Raw genomic sequence first — 23,235 nt, 5'->3', positions numbered from 1 at the left:
TGATAGCCAGCCGACTAATCAAATCATACACGTTCACCAATAATGCATTCGCTAAGCGGTTGGGTTAATGTGTGCCAGGTTCTTCAACAGTCTTGACAGCTAGTAAAAAAGTTTCAAAGGAATTAATAATATGACAAAATTCAAAAATTCAAAATATTTTTATTCAATTAGACTTTTACAAGTTCTTTTGAACCGCCAAAAGCATCTACCACTGGTTCGGAATGCCTTTCCTACCGAGAAGAACCAGCAAGAAACTCGGCGGTTGCTTGGCAATGCAAATAATACGCTTTGCAGAATATGTAGTTACCTACGTGGTGAATGTTAGCAAAACTCATAAAGATGTGTAAAATATTGAAGAAGCATATGGTAAATACATACAGTAAAGGTTATTGGAATTGTTCTCGTATCTTAAATATCAAAGGGTTTCATTGTTGACATTTTATTAATTAAAGCCTTATTTATATTATTTTCACGTCTCTTAGTACGTTAGATGTTTTTAATAAAGCAAACTCGTCGCTTGGCAAAGAAGTCTGTGGTATTCCACGAGTATAAAATAATAGAAACAGTAATAACGTATATACGATATTATTTTAATTAAAATTGCTTGCTTTTCGCGTCAAAGATAGGTTGGTAAAGTAAAGATAATATGGTGTCATCGTCATGATTAACCCATCGCCGGCTCACTACTGAGCATGGTTCTCCTTCAAAATAAGTAACTAATGTTTATTTGCAAAAAACTTTTGATGACATAGCGTATGCTTTGGGCCCCTAACTCCCAAAAAAGGAAAAACTGTGTCATGGGAGTTAGTGCCTTCCCTGTTATATTTGCTTTAAGTTAAAATGAGGTAAGATTATGTAAAAATAAAAATAAATTAAATGAGAAGGGTTTATCCATAGTCTGTCCAAGTGCGGATTGGCATAGTAATTCACACACCTTCTAAAACATTATGGAGAACTCTCGGACGTGCAGATTCCCTCACGATGTTTTCCTTCCCGCTAAAGCAAATGATATTGAATTGATTAAAACTCACACAATTCCTAAAAGTATGAGGTCTGTCTGGGATCTGACCCTGAGCCCCCCAAACAGGAGGCCGAAATTTTAACTATTAGGATATTTCCTTGCAAACATTATATCTAACTAGATGATGCCCGCGACTTCATCCGAGTGATTTGAGGACCTGTGGATGATGGACACGGAGCGGTCCGTCGTTCACAGTGTGGTCCTCGGGTTGGTTGGCGTGCTGTGGTTCCGGCATACCTCTAACGGTGTTTGGGGGTACGTAGTGTCCCAGTGGTGGGTCTGCTGAGGCGGACATCCGCTGGCGGGGTAACGAGGTATTGTCGGTCCCTTGTGCTCAGCGTTGGGATCAGGCTCAGAGTAGGAGTCCGACATATCCACTGGGCTCCCCCGTGGCCGGTGGTATCTATGGCGGATTTTCCTCATGGAAAAAAGGTGTTTAAATTCCCATGGCAACTCTTCGATTTTAGAGGAAAGTAAACTACGAGTATGTCACTCTCTAGAACTAACTAAATCCACGCAAAAATCACACCGATCCGTTGCACTGTTGCAACGTAATTGAAGGACAAACCCATGAACCAACAAATAAACACACTTTCGCATTTACAGTATGGATAGTGATTAATAGAGTATACTAAAGAAAACATAACCAATAAAAACATTGAATATTTTCCCATCGTTCATTGTAGAGTAGCATATCAATATAGTATTGTAGGTAGGTGCCTATCGGTAATGTAGGTCTAGAATTTCCTGTTTCGTAATCGGTAAACACTAAGCAGGTATGTGTGTCTATTTACACACGTATATTAAATAACACTGATTCGTGCTTCGCCTGTTTGCATCTCGTCGATAATCATGGCAGAAGGTCCGCTTTGACTGGCATAATATGTTTATATAATAATATAAATATAATATACAAAACGATACAAAAATATAAGTAGGTAGTAAACATAAAGGCCTAATCACTCCACATCATATTATAAACTAGGTGATGCCCGCGACTTCATCCGCGGGGATTTAGATTCTCAAAAATCCTTTGATTTTCCGGGATAAAAATTACCTAAAAAAATATTATAAAACCACGATTTAAAGCGGACTAAAAAGTATAAAATAGTTATGGCTATGGAAATCGTGCGGCACATGCATTATTTGTTATTTGTCAACTGTTCAAAATCAATTTAACAGGGCTCTCTCCGTCACTCGTTTCATACAATCGTAGTTCCAATTTCATTTGAGTATTAAGCAACCAAAGTCCATGAAATTTTGAAGACATATTCTAGAAACTAATATCTGTGTCTGTGGTGTTTTAGATTTTTCTAAAAATGCGTAGTTTTAAAATTACAGGGGCTCAAAGATTTGTATGAAAATTTTTAAGACCGCGTAACTTTGAAACCAAATATTTTAACAGAAATCTGGAAAACCACAGACATAGATATTAGTTTCTAGAATATGTCTGCAAAATTTCATGGACTTTGGTTGCTTAATATTCAAATGAAATTGGAACTACGATTGTATGAAACGAGTGACGGAGAGAGCCCTCTTAAACTGCCGAGTTACGAGGAGGTAAAATACCTATTTTATTCTTAGTTTCATGCATCACGTCCAATGAACAACGTCATAATACTCCAAGCTATTAAGAAACCTGTTAATAGGCTTAACAAACGATCTGTACCTACTGTACTTTACATAACAGACCACCATTAAAAATCAGGACGTACCTACGTAGTTACCTCTAATGCTAAGTACTAAATCAGGTGTTATTTACTCGACTGTAAAAACATATTTTATGTACATTTCGTTTTTACATAATTAATCATTTTTAAATTGAGTAGTAGTATGAAATTCGACAATGTACAATGTACATCAATGTTATAAAACTCACAATGTAATGGTAGATTAGTTTGTACTACGTAATACGACCTTGTGGATGGTTTTCACAAACAACCTTCTAATAAGGTTGAAGATTTTGCATTATCGGTAAATATTTGCTAGTAAAGTTATTTTAGCTCTGTTGATTTTCTGCTTGCGTTACTTTAAATAGGTACAGAGTTTGTAAAAAAGCGAAAATACAATTTTAATGACTTCGACCGTAATTTTGAAAACATCTTTAGGTACCTTTTAAAGGTGCCCACGCACTTGAACTGAACTGCAACTGAAGTGCGCGTCGCGGCAGCGCCCCGCACGATATTCTCTCCAGCCACGACGCGCGGCAGTGACGCGCTACGCGGTACGCGCGTCCGGCTGGAGAGAATATCGTGAAGAGGGGCGCTGCCGCGACGCGCAGTTCAGCTGCAGTTCAGGTTCGAGTGCGTGGGCACCTTAAGTTTCCGTGCCCGAAGGATGCCAACGGGACCCTAATACTAAGGCTCCGCTGGCCGTCCGTCCGTGTGTCTGTCATATCTCGTGAACCGTAATAGATAGAGAAATGATTTTTTTTACAGAATATGTATTTCTATTGCCGCTATAAAAACAAATAATAAAAATTTCAAAATGGCCGCCATGAAGAAGTGTTATTTCTAATACGATGGTACGTAACCCTACGCACCTACCTAGGTACCTACCATAATATTTATACAAAGTCAGAACTCGTCGGATATTCCGCGCTCGCGATCCGCCTCCTATAAATATCGCATTCATAATAAGTATACATATACGAGTCGAAAAACGATAAGGTGCAAATGAAAAATTGATAACACTGTTGCATTACTAATTGACTGATTGATTGACTGAGAAATCTAAAGGAGCTTGCTGAAAGGAGCTGCAATAGGTGACTACAGAATTTTTCAGTACAAAAAAGTTGAAAACTATAAACCCTACTGCGACTGTTTTAATTAACGCTAAAATTTTCTAATATTTAGTAAAATTATTTTTCTGTCGCTTGGTATATTTTAATGTTGTTGTACATTTATATTCATGAGCTCACAATTTTGTTCTCTTTCATTTGACATCTCACTCGATACAATACCAAAAAAAAAAATTTTGGAGGGCCTTTCTGCTAAGGCGGACATCCGCTGGCGGAGTAACGAGGTGTTTGCGGTCTCTTGTGCTCCGTCATCAGCGGTGAGATGGAACTTCGTGAGGTTTTTAGTCTGTAGGAGTCCGACATAACAACTGTGCTCCCCCGTGGTAGGTGGTATCCATGAAAGGGCGCTGTTACAGCCGCCAATCTGGCGAAGCATCGCGTTCCTTGCAAAAGGTTCAAGACCAACTAATAAGGTTCTAAAGAGCATTAGAGCAGCAGTTGACCTATTGACTCGGATTGAGATGATACTCAAGACTTCCTCCACGCGCATTTAGATTTTAAAAAATCCCTAAAACTCATAGATTTTCCGGCGTAAAAGCCTATGTCCTTACAAGTTAACTTAATGAACAAGTGAACTTTCCCATTCATTATAGATCTTCGGACAAAAATGTCGCACTCACTATCCCGTACCGTACCCCATAAATAATAACACATTCCCATTACGCATATTCGCGCCAAAGAACGATACGGTGTGACCATGATTCATTGTGTGTTATAATAATTCAGGGCTGAAAATTACGGGGGCTGCAAAAAAGTTGCGATATTGGCGATATTAAGCGGAACGGGCGTAGGAAATAGTGAATTATGGCCCCCCTTCGACCATTACCGAGGGCCTGTGAGCCCAACTGTAGGTTAGGGCTACCACATTTTAATTTTTCCGGAATAACAAAGAGGAAAATGAAACAATTTAATTCTTTTACCTTTTCAATTTTAATGTGTTTTCTTTATAATTAAAAGAAATATGACAAGTGCATAATAATATCATGCATATTGTGGGTGCATACTGCACACCACGTAAAATATGACTAGTTTAAGTGTCCACGTAATTGAGTCAAAACATTGACAACTAAACAATGTCAAACAAATATCAATGTTTTATCATAACCATACAAAATTTTATTTTGTTAGAAGTTTACTGCTATAAGTTGTTCTTTTTGTTTGCGATTTCATCCGGCTATTTTTATGTGGTTTTCATCTACTTTTGTACGGCCTTGTTATGGTAGATTTAATAAACCTTGATAATCAATAAATCCATTTCATCCTCTCAAGTATTTAATTTGAAAACAAGGATTATGAAGACACTTTCTTTGAATTTCAAATCTCTGTATTTAGGCTGCATAAATTAAAAACTTGAAGCCCTCTTTTTGTACTTTTTACACCAAGTATGTTTCTATTTTTATATACTATTCATATTTATTCTTCTAATATTAAAACACTAACCAAAGTCAGGTGGGTAATGGGTATGGTACATACGAATAGGTTACCCAAACCAATATTCATTAATGCATTCATCAATATTCAGATTTATTTTTTAGTTTTAGTAAGTCGACAACCCTACAGTAGTGTGACAATGTAACGCGGTAACAAAAGTGCGAATCGTAATCGAATTAATCTGTGTTACGAATGACGTTTATTGTTTTATTTTTCTCTGGGATTTTCTTGTTTTCGAAGTTGCGTTTCTAATGGAATAAGTATTGTAAGTTACAGTGTGTGATATAAATTATGTAGGGGTGAACTTGTATCTGATATTCGGAAAATAGGATAAAATAAATGAGGAATATCTATAAAAATAATAATTATGTGTTACTCTTGAAGATTTTAATTGGAACCTATGTTACTTGGTCTGTGAGAGTAAAAACTTAATTAGTTTTTCAAAACAGACTATTTCTGACTGTTGAGTGTGGTATTCTTAATGGTTTATTTATTATTGTATCACACTTCACACTAATATTATAAAGGCGAAAGTTTGTGTGTGTGTGTGTGTGTGTGTGTGTGTGTGTGTGTGTGTGTGTGTGTGTGTGTGTGTGTATGTATGTTTGTTACTCCTTCACGCAAAAACTACTAGACGGATTTGGCTGAAATTTGGAATGAAGATAGATACTTAATATCCTGGATTAGCACATAGGCTAATTTTTATCCCGGAAAATCAAAGAGTTCCCACGGGATTTCAAAAAACCTAAATCAACGCGGGCGAAGTCGCGGGCATCGGCTAGTTACATATATGATTAATGAGAAAGGATCATGATCCTCAGCAATAAGGAATTCGAGCAGACAAGATTCTATATCCTAAAGAAAGATATATTTATTGTTTTTGTTATATAAACTCGTGCCGTAATTTTATTTAATCTTTAATTAAATATTGTTTCTAAACTAATAAAAATTACTGGAGAGATAAACAGTAACGGACGGTAAAGAATAACCGTATGTTTACACTGACAAAAGATTTACATAAAAACATGTTAAAAACTCTGTTTTCTGTTAATATATTGAACTGCGTTTGTATTGTCGTATAATTTGTTGAAGAGTAACTTGTTTGACAATTCATTTAAATCATAAAATCTGTCAACCCGATTTTCTGCATTGCGAACGGAAATTCAACCAAACAAGTTATGAGATTCGGCACATAACAATCTGCCAAATATTCACATACTAGAGGATGCCCGCGACTTCGTCCGCGTGGATTTAGGTTTTTAAAGATCCCGTGGGAACTGTTTGATTTTCCGGTATAAAATGCCTATGTCAATTACAGGGACGCAAGCTACCTCGGTACCAAATCTCATACAAATCGGTTAAGCGGATGGGTTATTAGGAATCCCGTGGGAACTCTGATTTTCCAGGATAAAAAGTAGCCTATGTCCGTCCCCGGGGTATAACATCAGAATCGGTTAAACTGTTGGGCCGTGAAAAAGTAGCAGACAGACAGACTGATAGACAGACACACTTTCGCATTTATAATATTAGTATGGATTTAATGTTTTGTGATGCAAACTCACGGTCCCATTAACTCACATGTCGAAAATATCAGCTGCCATAAAAAAGGTTTACGATGTTTTATCGGATGGGCTGGTAAGTAAAAGTTTTACGATTATCAGAGCAGCTATTATAATACAATGGCGTATAATACTCCTAATATCCTGTAATCACGCATTGGGTGTGTCCCACGAAATAAAAAATTAGGGTGTTCCTCTTTTAGTGGTGGTTATTAGTATGATATTTTTTTTATTTATCAATAGCTACAAAAAAGAAAAGTCCTGATTCACTTAGTGACTGCCTTAGCTACAGCCCAAACTCTTGAACTTAGGAAGCTAAAATTTTGTACAGAGATTCTCTTTATAATGTAAATAAAGAATAAGGCCGTATTTATCGAAATACCACGAGATAATATTGTTATTTTTAACCCCCGAACAAAAAAAAGGTGTGTTATAAGTTTGACGTGTGTATCTGTCTGTGGCATCATAGCTCCTAAACGAATGAACCGATTTTAATTTATTTATTTTGTTTATCGAGAGCGTTTTTAGCTACAATTCAAGAAAATCGGTTCAGCCGTTTGATAGTTATCAGCTCTTTTCTAGTTACTGTAATCTTCACTTGTCGGGGGTGTTATAAATTTTTAATTTACACTTGTGAGAATATGTGATAAGGTAGATATGTGCCATTTATGTGTTCCTGTCTTTGTATATTTTAATCCAACTTAATACGTATATACCACAAAATTATTTATCTAATACCTACCTCCGTACCTCTAATACCTCCTACCTACTCAGTTTTTCATGGCTGAAAATAGTAAATGAACCCTGGTAAATTTTTCTGTTAATTTATTTGACATGTTTGTATGGAACGAAAAATTCATTTATTCACTTAAACATTGAAATTACATAATAATAATTAAGATTTGATTTAAATTGGCAAACAGAAAAGAAAATAAAACTACCAGATACTTTATATTTTTAAGGTTATGTGTCTTTTATAGTTTCCAGTTACCATCTAAGCCATAACTAGTGTTTTACTACCTCTAGATTTTAAGACATGGGCAAACTAATTTATCATCCCACCTAAATCTTGATACAATTTACACATTCAGTTGCGATATAGCACGTGTAAACACACCTCCTGCTGACAGCTGAGATTCATCACATCTGTCGCCGGATCCGATTACCAGCTTTACGTAAACACCTTATATAAACTCTATTTCAAAAGCATTAAGTATCAAATCTCGATATAACACAGCCACGTTAACTTTGCCAAACAAAAGAACCATGTTAAGTCAATATAAATCTAATTGAAAAGAAATTAGGGATCATTTCCCCTTGCTGAGCTGTCCTTTTAAAAAATAATAATCATAGTATTTTTTTAACACGATTTTCATGAGCTTTCTACATAATTTTTAGATGGTAAGACATTAGTTTAATAGCTGAATTGGTTTAGAATGCAAAATAATTTTACAAATGGCAAACTTAACTAACCAAAAATTTGTATTATACCTAGTATTGATTTAAAACTACATTATATTATAATTACTGTTCTCGTGTTGTTCGTGTGCTAATGCACCCTCGTGCACCCTCGCACGGCATATTAGTTCCTGCCGTCAATTATCCTTCCTACACCGACTCCTTACTAGTTAACTACTGACACTTTCGGTTGTGTGCCTCCTACTTAACAGTAAAGTAACTTACACCCTTAAGTAGTATTCACAAACGTTACTATGAGGTCTCATAGTGCGCTCGAACACATAGTGTAGGTTCCACGAATCAGATTAGGTACTGTATCACGTCAATTTACAATGATCTGATTGGTGGAACCTACACTATGCGTTCGAGCGCACTGTGAGACCTCACAGTAATGATTGTGAGTACGGCCGTAAATGTCACAAACATCTAATATCTGGAACAAGTGTAAATTAAAAATTTATAAATCCCCCGGCAAGTGAAGGTTACAGTAGTAACTAGAAAAGGGCTGATAACTTTCAAACGGCTGAACCGATTTTCTTGGATTATAACTAAGAACACTCTCGATCAAGCCACCTTTCTAACAAAAAAAACTAAATTAAAATCGGTTCATTAGTTTAAGAACTACGATGCCACAGACAGATACACAGATACACACGTCAAACTTATAGGTAACACCCCTCTTTTTGGGTCGGGGGTTAAAAATGTTTAGTATCAGTCCTTGCTTTCACAATCCTTCATTATTTAAGGATAGGAGTATGACAGAGAGCTTGTTTAGTGAGAGTGTCTTCCTAATGAGGACCTTCTCTCGAAATGAAAGAAGCTCTGCTATGAAATTTGTTGCATGCAATTTGCTCTTCTCTCGTGCGCTAATTTGCTTTGCGTGTGAAACGTGGCAAAAGCCGAGGTGTGAGGCGCACCTCGCGCACCCACGCACGCCACATTAGTTCCTGCCGTCAAATTATCCTGCCTACACCCGACTCCTGATTAGTTTTTGTTTGTGTGCCTCTTGCTTTATAAAGCAAAACTAGCTGATGCCCGCAGCTTCGCCCGCGTGGATTGGCCAGATCCCCTGCAGCATCAGGATTGAGGAGGTGGACTCCAAATTTTTTATGAATCAATGTCGCAAAGTTCCTCTATCGATTAAAAAAGAAATGACGCAAATCGGTTCAGAAATCTCGGAGATTTCGGTGTACATAGGTAGAAAAACACAACTCCCTTTTTGAAAGTCGGTTAAAAAAGTAGCCTATATTACTCCCTGGTCAATTCTCTACTTGTCTGTGAAAATCCCGTCAAAATCGGTTCAGCCGTTCCCAAGATTAGCCTTTTTAAACAGACAGACAGACAGACAGACAAACAAAAATATTAAAAACGTGTGATTCAGTTATAGTATCGTTCAAATAACCATATGACCTTAATATGCGGTAGTTATTTCGAAATTACAGACAGACACTCCAATTTTATTTATTAGTATAGATAAAGGTCATATCTCATTAGACCCACCCGGCATCAGACCAGCCAAAAACTATTTCTGTTATTGAGATAAGAGGGAAACTTTTTAACCCCTGAACGTACAATCACAGATGAAATGAAATGCGATATAAACTCATGTTACCAGAATAGACCAGAATAGATAACAGAGGTATTACATCATAGCTAGTCTGGTTGTACCACAATCGCACAACGGTTAGGGCACTAACTGGTCGGCGGGATGTCTCTATTAGCGAGTGACGTAGCCCGTGTAATGGATTACCGCCTTTCCAGCATGTGGCCATGGAATAGGCGGGCTTTGATAAAAATCGGTGTGATAAGTCAGACACTAATTACTCCGTCGCGATTGCCTTTCCGAAGTGAATTAGGTACTTACATACTCGTATGTATACAGTGTATGAAAATTTTATTCAGAATGGGTGTTACATATATACTTTTTTTTTACTTATCCATATCCATTTTAATTGCTAAAGCTATGCGAAAGGCTTCTGCCTGTCTGTTCCCTTTTCACGGCTCAACAGATGAAACGATATTGAAGGACGCAGCTTGCATCCTGGGACCGACTTTCTTGTTGTCCTGGAAAATCAAAAAATTCCCACGGAACTTTAAAATAGCCTAGCTGACAAAGTTAAGCTATTTCAATAAACTTGGAGTTACAGGAGGCACGCGCATGCAATGCAGTTTTCAATATTTAAAATGCGTGTAACAGATTCAATGTAATTACTTAGGTACATTGAATCTGTTACACAGCAGAGATTAGAGAGATCACCACTTTAATCTCTGCTCCAAACGTCCGCATTTCTTCAATGCGATCGATCCGGCCAAATCTGTCACACGTATTTTCAACTCTAGAAAATTCACCTATTGTCTTTCCTACTGCAAATAATTTTTGAAATGAAATGAAATTTATTCGCTATAATTTTTATCCACGTTTATCTTTACCTTTCTCATATAATTAGTGCACTATGGGTACCTTTAAATCAAGAATGAATAGGCATCTTCTAAACAAGCGCGCTCCATCTTAAACGACATTATAGCTTGCCAGCAGATGTGATTACATCCAAGCGCTAGTCTATAAATTAAAAAAAAGCAATCTCAAAACAAACGTAGTAATGCAAACAATTGAAAGTGATAGATGTTGCGTGCGAACTATAAATAACGTCCATTGCTAAAGTACACCAAATTCAGATGATTAGCATAGTTCGAGATGTCGCCGTGCCAAGGTGCCAATAAAGAGGCGTCGCCGCATGACAGATTCTTGACGTGTCTGTTACAAATTATGACAATAAGATTTTTTCAGTGTCTTCTTCCAACTCCGTTTAAATTTTCGATTGTCATATTAACTGACAAAACCCTGAGTGTAACGTTTTTTGCTTAAATCTGCCAAAATTCTATGGATGGATGGCATATCACGACTTTGTCCAGCCTCCGTGCCAAGGAGCCAATAAAGAGGTGTCGCAGATAACAGATTGTTAACGCGTCTGTTACAAATTGTTAAGATTTTTTCAGTGTCTTCTTCCATTTAACTTTTCGATTGTCATATTAATTGGCAAAGTGTAACGTTTTTTGTTTTTTGCCAAAATTCTATGGATGGATGGCATACCACGACTTTGTCCAGCCTCCGTGCCAAGGAGCCGTAAAGAGGCGTCGCAGATATAAGATTGTTGACGTGTCTGTTACAAATTGTGACAATAAGATTTTTTCAGTGTCTTCTTCCACTTAATTTTTCAATTGCTCCCTTAACTACAATAACAAACCTTTTATTTTGTTAATTGAGTGTAGCTTTTTAGCTTAAATCTGCCAAAATTGTAATAGATTTACCCATACGAAATGTTACCTTGAAAAGTCATAATAACTAGCTCCTCCGACCCCGATATCGTACCTACTACAGATTTAACAACATCTGAAATATTAAAATGGTAAAAAGGGAACCCTCGTGGTGTTTACAACATACACGCGCCCTACTGGACCGGGTTATTCGCGAAGAAGAGAACCCAGTCTACTACCAGGATCTCGTCACCTCAGCGGAAAGCTGATAATCACACTAATATTATAAAGGCGAAAGTTTGTATGTGTATGTGTGTGTCTGTGTATGTTTGTTACTCCTTCACGCAAAAACTACTGCACGCATTTGGCTGAAATTCGGAATGGAGATAGATAATATCCTGGATTAGCACATAGGCTAATTTTTATCCTGGAAAACCAAAGAGTTCCCACGGGATTTCGAAAAACCTAAATTCACGCGGACGAAGTCGCGGGCGTCAGCTAGTAAAATAATATTTCTAATAGTATCATTTGCCGGATGTATCGGTGACAAGATCTTAGACTCGTCCTCATATTGTTTGTGTAAAACAGTGCAAAAAGTTGGGGTACAGGTTTCGGACTGGTCAGCAGTCGGCACATAGGTCAGCACATATTTTAATGATCTTTGAGCATAATACAACAAAAAACACCAACGTACATTCTTTCAGCCCTCAAACATTTTTTACTATTGTCTACACAGCACAATAATAACCGCAAAAGTGCTGTCCTGCCGACGACCGTCGTAGGTGACGATTGACGCGCCACCGTTCCAAATCGGTTATGCATCGGTATTCGGGAACCGAATGCCCGGCCGTTAAGTGACAACACTATAAATACACGCAACCACTTAACGATGAACCCCGTCGGTACTACTGAAGTACCATAGTGTTATGGTGGCCACACACGTACAAGCGCAATTTTCGCAATATATACACAGGTATATACGTCCATATAGGTAGACGTCCATTGCTGAACATAGATCATAGGACTTCCACACGCCACAGTCATGCGCTGCCTGAATCCAGGGGCTTCCTAAATTCCTTCGCAAAATAAAGAGTCATTTCATTTCATTTCATTTCCTACGACTCCCTTGATGTCGTCCGTCCACCTAGTGGGGAATCTTCCAACACTGCGCTCTCCGGTGCGAGCTCGCCTCGTATGTAGGTTTTTAGAGCTATTTTGCCACTTCAGCTTCGCAACCCGTTGAGCCATGTGGGTTACTCTGGTTCTCCTACGGAGCTACCCATTTCTTGTTCGATAACAAAGAGAAACTCCAAGCATAGCTCTCTCCATCGCGTTCTGAGTGACTCTAAGCTTTCTCATGAAGACCATAGTTGGCGACCATGTCTTGGATCCATATTATGTCATCACTACCAACACGCAAAAGGCATAATATACTTTGTTAGCGCAGGCAGAGCCGTCTGGTTAACTGGAACGTGTGCAGCCGCTCTAATAACATCGTCTCTCATCTAAAAAGGTCCCGATAGCCCGGTCATGTTTTATTTCGAGTACGCTAATGACCGATGCGTCACGTCACATCAGCTTTTTGAAGACAATGGGTGGAACAATAAACATTTGTTTAACTAATGGGCGAGAACGGTAACACGGATTGTTTCGTACTTTCTTATATACTTAACGATGAGGCATAAACAAATCGTGCCAAATAAGCAATCCCTTGAAAATATCGGGATCGTGATAAGTCTAAGATGTTCCGTTTCGAAGTCATGAAAACAGAAATTGAGCGAAAATCGGACTTAAATCATTGTTTAATGGGGTTTCAAGTAACATAAAAGGGAATTTTCAAAAAAAAAAAACACCACTACACATCAACTATCGGCCCTAAGAAAGCAAAACTGAAAAACCTTACACCCCTAATTTCGCTAAAACACATAGCCAGAGTACTACTTTGCCATATATTCTACCAGCCTAGACCGGAAATAATTTTACCTAGTACTCTGAATTATCACCAGATTGAGGGACATCACCCAGTCTGGGTGTTACATTAATAGGTGTAATAGTGCATACCCACAAATCCCAACAATCAAATGATGCATCCACACATGAGATCCGTCAAACCCGGCGCGGTGGCATATGTGTGTTATGACTAGGTTAGGTTGTTTCCAATTTTTTTTCTGGTGTCTACAGCAAAGACACTTGTGTTTTCGTTGTTACAATCTACCATCTGATTTCGAAGTAGATTTTGAACTGCATTATTTCATCCAGGACTAGCCAGCGATCTCTTGTTTGTATCCCAGCCCGCGAGAAAAGTGAAAGCACTTCGATTCACAAAGTGATTTTTCACGCGAGTCACTCGCACAGGCTGGCCCGAAACGCGATCTTAATATCGAGAGCGTGGCGCAAACATCAATCAGCCGGCCCCGCCCACCTTGGCAATAACATCCATTGAGCACCATACACCATACAGCATCCCGGCCCACGCCTGACCTGCCGTAATGTGTTTTAAAATTGACTTTTATAACATTTTATTGATTCGTGAATCGCCCGCCGGCTTTGGCCTGTCATCGTAGTATGCGTAAAATATATTTAATGGATTAAGAATTGGGGTTTTTATTAAAACAAGGAACCTTAATAGTTTCGTCAGTCTGTCGTCGCGTCGGTCCGTCTTGATTGGAAAATAAACAATAGTAGCTGCAAGGTTGGATTAATTACAGAACGTAATAATTAATATGCGTTACATAGATTTTTCAAAATTTAAGTATGCCTTAAATTTTGAAAAATAAAAATATGTTCAGAGTAGGTAGGCAGTAGGCACCACCTGAACATTAAAAGCGTGAGTCGAAAAAATGTGGGCTTTCGCCCTCAAGGCATGCAAGGAATCTAAAATAATAATCAGATTTTGTAGTAAAAAGCTAACCATTAAAGTCACTTTGACGAATATTTTGCTCCTTTTATCTATCTTGGAAAGTAGTTTTCAGCGGTTAAAATAACCAGTAAAACAATTGAAGTAAGTAAACATATTATTTAAAGTCCACGATGTCTTCTTTTTTGGCCGACACTACGAGTAGCTACCTACTCCTCTACTAAGAAGCGCTGCGCTCACAAGTTCTTTTTTTAGAGTTCCGTACTTTAAAAGGAAAAAAGGAACCCTTATAAGATCACTTCTTTGTCTGTCTGTCTGTATATCTGTCTGTCTGTCTGTCTGTCTGTCAATACCCGTCAAGGGAACCAAAACCTATAAGGCCACCTACTTGCCGTTGACCTAGAATCATGAAATTTGGCAGGTAGTATAAAAATTGAAAAGTTAGGTAGGTACATCACAAAAATAAATTAAAAATTTGTTTCAATAATCAGTTTACTAAATCAAACAAAGATGAGGCTGTCCATTATTAACTTGCAAACTTTTATTATACCTACTGGTTAGACATTTTTTGTACGATGATGTGGAACCCTTCGTGCGCAATTAGACTCACACTTCACTGATTTTTTCTACTTTTTTTCAGCGACAATGACTGCGCTTCTTGCTCGAGGCATTATAAAGCTGGTAAATTGCGAACGCCTTTAGATGTTTGTAGTGAAATACTAAATAGTACTCCTCGCAAATTGTTACGTTATACGTAAATCCTCGACTCTAGTGTCAAAGATTTGCAAAAGGAATAAAAGCGTCAAAAGAATTTTGTAGCATGACTCTCGAATTGAAATTCGTTATTTCATCCTAAGCATTTATACTTCGAATTCAAATAAATAGTGTTTTTGTTTACTCGATATAAAAAAAATTAAGCGTGTAATTTTCACGCCCAATTAAAGTTAACTTTTTCAATTTTCATTTTTTGAAAATGAGTCGGCAAAATGGTTTTGTCATAATATCATGTAGTAATTAAAAGCAGAGCTTTTAATCTATGGTAATAACTACTTGATAGGTGCCACCTCGATAAAAGATGGCGGCTTCAATACAGCTGACTTTTTGGGGGCATTTACGGTGGAAGTGACGTATGAATGATACTTCTGCCCAAAGAAATCTGAGTTACTTTCAAGCTCAATGTTTCAAAAAAGTATTACTACAAAATTTCAAAATCTTTATAAGTGTTTGTCTAGCATTGATTTGTGCTTCTACTGTTATAACACAACAAGTTGTTAACTTTATTTAGTATAGACAGAATGACATTCCATCCCTTCCGTTCCATACTAAATGATAAAATCCACACTTAACGTTAACTTCAGAAGTTACACTCAAAGGCTATAGTGTAACTTTTCATTGTCATCAACAGTCAGAGCCTATACCTAGCTAGATTATGCTCTGACTCAGAGCACATAGCTAGGTACCTGAGTTTTCAGTAACAGCCCTAGATTTCCCTTCAGCGTAGCACAATTTACATTATTCGCCCCACATTTCGAGATTGTTATACTCCCTAATCTAAATCCATCCGAACTTAAATCAGAAAACTTAAAAGCGGCGTCCTTAAATCCACAGAGACAATTTTAAGCAAGCAGACACGAGCTCTCGTTGGAAAATAAACTCAATAAGTACATAGACAAAGTTGATTTTGGATTGTTGAAAGTAGGGTTTCGCCGGTAATTGATATTTTAGTCGCAAATCCTGGCCGTCAAGTCCGTAGATATTAAATTTGCGGTTCAAATCCGTCGAATAGACTTATTGACAGGAGATTTATAATGGAATTAACATCCGATGATCCAAATAGGGCTGACGCGTCTTCGGCGTTCCCTCGCTTCGGTAGATTAACTTTGATCATAATAATATTATTATCTTTTACCTGAACTTTGACTATGTTATTTGTTAGACGTTTTAACTTAGTTTGCGAATGTCGATCGTAGCTCATTAATTAGATCTTTGTATTAATTACACGCCTAATACACCTAGAGCCTTCAATTTCCAAACAGATTTCGTCATATTTGTTCGATAACAGGATGTAGGTAAATTCGTCCTAGTACACGGTCCTCCGCCTTTCTCATCCACCCGTTTCTGGGCAACTTCTTTAGCGAGCTGGAGAACGCCCTATTGCGCTTGCCGGTAGGCGATCTCCACTCCAGAACACGTCTTCCCCATCGGCCATCGGTTCTGCAACAGACAGTCTGCCAGCCGACTGCCAATTAAGCCTTCTAAGACTTTGAGTTATGTCGGTTACTTTTTTCTTTCTGTGCATTTTATCATTCCGGATTTCTAACAAAGACACTGAAGTTGTATTCCGTATGCAGGATTCTGCTATCTCTAGCATTAATGACTGAAACAAAAAACTCATACTTAGTCTATTAACCGCACAAAACGTTGCCAAAGCATAGTGTTTCGATGCTTTTGTTCTTTTATGATTTTTTTCGTTCCAGATTACTAACAAAGACGTCGAAGAATAATTCCTTGTGCGCAACTCTGCAATCTCTATCATTAATGACTGAAACATAAAACTCGTACTAAATCCACAAAACTTTTTAAACGCTGTGTTTTGATGCTTTTGTTCGTCTGTGAATTTGCCCGTCCCGGATTTCTAACAAAGACGCTGAAGATGAATTCCGTGTGCAGGATTCTGCTTTATCAAGCATTAAGGAGTAAAACACAAAACGCGCAAGCAACAACATAGCCCCACAAAATTTTAAGCACCGTGTTTCGGTGCTTATGTTCTCCAGTGAATTTCCTCGTTCTGGATTTCTAACTAAGACGCTGAAGGTGAATTCCGTGTGTTAGATTCTGCTATCTCTTAATGACTAACTATGAATACAAATCTCATAGTAACCCCACAAAACTTTGTAAAAGCATCGAAACAGTCCATCGCCACGCAAAATCAAAGTTGGAAAGCGGCAATACTCTAGCAGTTTGAATAAGTTTAAATTCAAAGGTCCGTCGCATACTCGTACCGGGCGGACGCGGCAATGCGCGCCGTGCATAATAATACGATATATTACAACAGAAGCAAACTCAACCGTACAGACGCTGCGCCGTGATTTATACATGCTTCGATGCAAAAATTATGATTGCTAGCTATATTTTGTATTCCTATTATACTCTATTCGATTCCTCTTGAAAGATTGCAGATTTTGAAATGGGGATTGATTTTCTTAATCCTGTTTAAATTCCTAAAGAAATGCCTGCCGTTGTCAAACTGGCAGCCAAAGTGTGACGAGCGCAATCACCTTTTATTTATGAACCCCCGACACAAAAAGAGGGATGTTATAAGTTTGACGTGTGTATCTGTGTATCTGTCTGTGGCATCTTAGCTCCTAAACTGATGAACCGATTTTAATTTAATTTATTTTGTTTGAAAGGTGGCTTGATCGAGAGTGTTCTTAGCTATAATCCAAGAAAATCATTTCAGCCGTTTGAAAGTTATCAGCTCTTTTCTAGTTACTGTAACTATCACTTGTCGGGGGTGCTATAAATTTTTAATTTACACTTGTTCGATTTGTACATGCTTGGTTCAGTTTGCTGTATTATGCAAAAATCCGAGCACTGAGATCAAAAAATAATCCCTGGTATGAGAAAATGAGGCAGCGATGATGTACCCACTCCATCATCTGCTCTTCCTCTTCATTCACCTCTGGATTCCTCCAGGTATAGCGACAATACCGTGAAATCAGCTAATCACAACAACTGCGACTCTACCGTTGTATTAATCATAATTTTGCTGCCAAAAGCCCTGAAAACGTAAAAAGAAAATTCAAAAAGTCAGCGCTGATGTGATCTCTGTTCATGAAACGTGCGACACTTCGATGCGATCGATTCGACCGAATCTATTTCACACTATCACATCACTCACCACTCACATTAATCATTTTAAGTGTTCTTTTTTTGTAACTTGTCATTTTTGTTTTGTGATACAATAAAGCTTGTATATACAATATACATGTATGCACATATTATTTAGTATTAAATAATACCTACGTTGCGTGTCTCTTCCGGCAATGAACCTACACCGGCATAAGCGTTACAAAGCTCTCTAAAAATCATCCTGGACGGGCGATTAACAGGGCTCTCTCCGTCACTCGTTTCTACTCGTTTCATACAATCGTAGTTCCAATTTCATTTGAATGTTAAGCAACCAAAGTCCATGAAATTTTGCAGACATATTCTAGAAACTAATATCTGTGTCTGTGGTGTTTTAGATTTTTCTAAAAATATGTAGTTTTAAAATTACAGGGGCTCAAAGATTTGTATGAAAATTTTAAGACCGCGTAACTTTGAAACCGAATATTTTAACAGAAATCTGGAAAACCACAGACATAGATATTAGTTTCTAGAATATATGTGCAAAATTTCATGGACTTTGGTTGCTTAGTATTCAAATGAAATTGGAACTACGATTGTATGAAACGAGTGGAAACGAGTGACGGAGAGAGCCCTCTTAAGGAAGTCTTCCAACGCTGTGCTTTTCAGTGCTTGGGTGCCACTTTAGCACCTTGGGCTCACGTTTATCAGTTCTTCAAGCAAGATATGCTGTTTTAAAGAGATGTAACAATATGCCTAAGTAGTAAATCACAATAGAAACAAACTCAACCAGTACGTCGTGATTTATACGCGTTTCGAGATTTTAAAGTTTGACTTTGTAGTTTTATATCTTTCAATTTCTTCTTACCTTGTTTTGAATGCACGGAGTATTCCAAATTGGAATTCATAGTATGTTCTATTTTCTTCGATGCTATTGAGCTCGTAGCTTTTATACGTTATGGCTTTTGTAAGCTTTGAAAAGTGGAAAATTCCTTAACAGGGATCATTATTATTTAGAACCCTATAATGGAGCTTTCATTGTAATATAATATTTTTATTTCGAATAACGAAATGTACCTACAACAATAGATATAAGAAAACTCAACCGACTTCAATTTGTTCTGTGTAATGTACCAATGTCCAATACAGATTGATGGATGGATAAAATGTACCTATGAGTTATATATTACTAGATGATTCCCACGACTTTGTCCATGTGGATTTAGGTTTTTAAAAATCCCTTTCACATGAACTCTTTGATTTCCCGGGATGAAGAGTAAACTATGTGCGTTCCCAGGATATCAGTTATCTTTTACCTTTCTTTAAAACCACTTTAACGAATGAATTGTGAGAAGTTCGTAGACAGACAGACGTCGCATTTATAATATTAGTAAGGATGGATAAAAAAGAATCTGCAAAGCCTGCAATGCATTGGCGGTTCCTCTGAGTTTGTATAAGTTCAAAAAGTTACTAAAAAATAACTCTTGCGTTTCAAATGAGCAGTGTGTCGCTACATTAAAGATCAATAACCTATGGCTGGGCGACATGGATCCGTGTCATGAACGTCACCTCTACACTAGGATCCTTATTGTTTTCTCCATCGACCAAGTAAGCGATGAGACGTTCTGTTTTACGCTTAAATCAGATCCAGCGTCTTCGTCTTCGCGGTCAACTGATAACGTCCAATGCTAAACAAGCTAAGCATATAGAAGAGCTAAGCTAAGATAGATGTAATAGTACTAGAAATATTTTGAACCTATTCTTAACTATTATAAATGTTGTAACAATTTTATCGTTGGCATATCAAATAAATACAAATAAAATAAAAGTCGTTCCTAAGTTTTCTCTCGTTTAACTAAAATCGCAGACTTCATTAGTTTCTTAAAATAAAATTGGCTATCAATACAACTAAATAGGCCTCTTGTAGGAACTTCCGCAGGTCGCGGTCTTAAGAGGATCATTGTCAACGATCCCCCGTCGATTTCCTACGTATGATATTATTGTTCTCATCTCTATCTGCCCTGGTTCGTGTATTCTCGGTTCCTAGATCGGTGCATTTGTGATAACCAATTCTAATTGCTGTGATTGGCTGAATTTACCATGTTCTTGCTGCGACAGTGAGTTTGAGCCACTAGCGGAACAATGTTAGCCGGTCAGAAATGATTGCAATTAGTCAACCTGTATGACGTCCGTGTTCTGTTTTTGATTACAAAAAAGAAAAAATTGTTGTTGCAATCATCAATTTTAGCAAATAGTGAAAGAGAGTCGACCAATCAGAGGTCACAACTACCGTCACACTTTCTGTGAAACTATGGCAGTAGGCTTACCGAGTAATGAAAACAATTTTTCATTCTGTAATGTCATGTGGCAAGTAGGGTTGCCACCTGCCTCTTTTTGATTTACAGGCTACCACCATCAAAAATACGGGGTTTAGATTTGAAGAAATTTAAAAATTTGAAGTATTTGAAGAAATAGGCGGTGGTTCTCTCTGAAATGCATGGAAAGCCTATTTAGATATTTCAGTTTATTTGTAAGTTTTGTATTTTCTCTCTGTATGTTGCCGTGTCTTGATTGGTGAACTGTGTTTGCAATGTGATTTTAAATAAAAGATTTATTTATTTAAATAGCTTTTAAAAACTCTAGTTTTGTAAAGCAAAATGTTATACATTTCATGCATACAATCTTTGCATTTTAACTTAAATTTACATTTAACTTGTAATTCCACCTTCACAGTATCAATACTATGGCCGTAGCCAGGAATCGATTTCGGGAGAGGTTTTATCAGGGCCGGAACTGAATCCTGTCATGAGGAAAATAACATTCGCTCAACTTTATGGGCTAATTACCTGGTTAGTGGAATTTCGCCTTTCAATTTGACAGTGAGATAAAATACAACAATAAAAAAGCGCGAGCGCAGTGAGCGTAAGTGTTTTTGGTTCAATTACAGAAAGAATTAAAGTGAAAGGGAAACGAGTTTAGCCATAGCAAGATTTTATTTTTAAAGCTCCCTATCCATACTAATATTACAAATACGACAGTATATCTATTTGCCTATCTATTTGTTACCCTTTCACGGCCCATCTTCTTTACCAAAATTTTGGTACTTACTATTCAGAGGTAACTTGCATCCCAGACATAAACTTTTTAGCCCGGAAAATCCCCCACGGAATTTTTAAAACTCTAAATTCATGCAAACGAAATTGCGGGGCTTACACCAAGTAATACAAATTCAAAGCGCGAGTGAAGTGAGCGCGAAATGTTTGATATATTTCCAAAAAAAAATTGGTAAGCAAATGCAAGAAATAGTGTAAGTATTATTTTAGGCTTAGGTTTTTGACGGCTTCCCAGGCGCAGTCGCCATTTCTAAATTTCTGGTCTGGTGGGAGGCTTCGGTCATGGCTAGTTATATGGTTAGTATGGCCCTAACGGCCAAGAAATTAGACTGCATCATCACTTACCACTAGAAAAGATTAAAGTCACGGGCTAACTTGTATAAAAAAAGGCTAACATCCTCAAACCAAGCCCCGCCGCCTTGGCTACGACCATGATCAATATCGAGTGGGTTTCGGCTACGCATTGCCGCAAAAGGAAAATATTCTTTCTACTGGACATAACGTCAGTGTTCGGTTTCGCCAGCCAAGTGCGAGTCAGACTCACGCACCGAGGGTTCCGATTCGGGTATTTTTTTCGACATTTTACACGAGAAATCAAAAACTGTTATGCATTAAAAAAAATATGCATAAAAATAAATAAAAATCTGTTTTAGAATGAACAGGTAAAGCCCTTTCATATGATAACCCACTTGATATATGTAGATGTCTTACTTTGAAAATTGAAAATACTAATATTTGTTCATGAACACATGACAGACGGATAGAAGGACAGATGGACAGACGGACAGACGGAAAGACAGACAGACTGATAGACAACGAAGTGATCCTATAAGAGTTCTTTTTGCTTTTGAGTTACGGAACCCTAAAAATATTTAGTTTTATTTGCCCCGTATTTTATTTTCATAATTACCGGTTTCTCTATCCTGACATACGGGGTAACCAGTAAAATACGGGGCCTCTGGCAACCCTATTCGGAAAACACTGTCACATTCAAGTTAATGTCAAATATTTTGTTTTCAATTACAGAAAGCTGCATCAATCATTATTACAATATTTTCTTTGTTGTGATTGGCTGAATTTTTGAGTTTCAGCCAATAAACAGACTGTTTGCCAATTAAACGTCATAACAATATAAATGCCAGAAAGTTTAACCAAATAAAACAAACTTAATGAGAACCTAGTGAGAATGCAAACGGCACACAATTTATAATACATATTATGTTAGTCGTATATAATAGATATTATAGTAGTCGTTCACTTTGGTAATAGTCAGATTGTCATCAGTAAAATTGATATTGGTCGATGTATCGTAAATTATTGTTTCGGTGACAAATATTTTTATTATCTATTTATCTTTGAACAGAATGGAATAGAATGAAATGGAATGGAATACAATGATAAATTTTTATTCCTGTAAACTTTTAGGTAAACTTCAAAGTGTTTTTGGATGGTCAGAAAAATTTACCACTGGTTCGGAATGCCGTTCCTACGTTTTCTAGGGTTTCGTACCTCAAAATGAAAAACGGAACTCTTATAGGATCACTTTGTTGTCTATCTCTCTGTCTGTCGTGTGTGTCAAGAAAACCTCTAGGGTACTTCCCGTTGACTCAAAACCATGAAATTTGGCAGGTAACCTAACTGCGTAATTTTGGGTAGTTTTTTTAATCGATAAAGAAAGTTTGCGACATTGTTCAATAAAAAATTTGGATTCCAACTCCTCAATCCTGATGTTGCAGGGACCTGACTACTAAAGCTAATGGGATTTAAAAAGTGTCGATTATTAATTGATATTGAAGGTATCTATACCAAGTAAACACTTTGTCGTTGACCTCAACCCTGATGCTGTAAGAAATTGCATTCCTAAATCCTGGTGATCCCTCGGGATTTGAAAA

At 37.4% G+C, this 23,235-nt stretch overlaps 1 protein-coding gene across 10 annotated transcripts in view; it reads left to right on the top strand.

The window, feature by feature from the left end:
- The window catches only part of LOC123869709 (CUGBP Elav-like family member 1), a 474,478-nt gene that overhangs the window by 407,131 nt on the left and 44,112 nt on the right, over nt 1–23,235 (top strand). The gene's annotated exons all lie outside the window — the stretch shown is intronic.

This window comes from Maniola jurtina, chromosome 11, assembly GCF_905333055.1.
Source record: "Maniola jurtina chromosome 11, ilManJurt1.1, whole genome shotgun sequence".
Classification (NCBI taxonomy): Eukaryota; Metazoa; Arthropoda; class Insecta; order Lepidoptera; family Nymphalidae; genus Maniola; species Maniola jurtina.
This window is presented reverse-complemented; position numbering and strand designations above follow the sequence as displayed.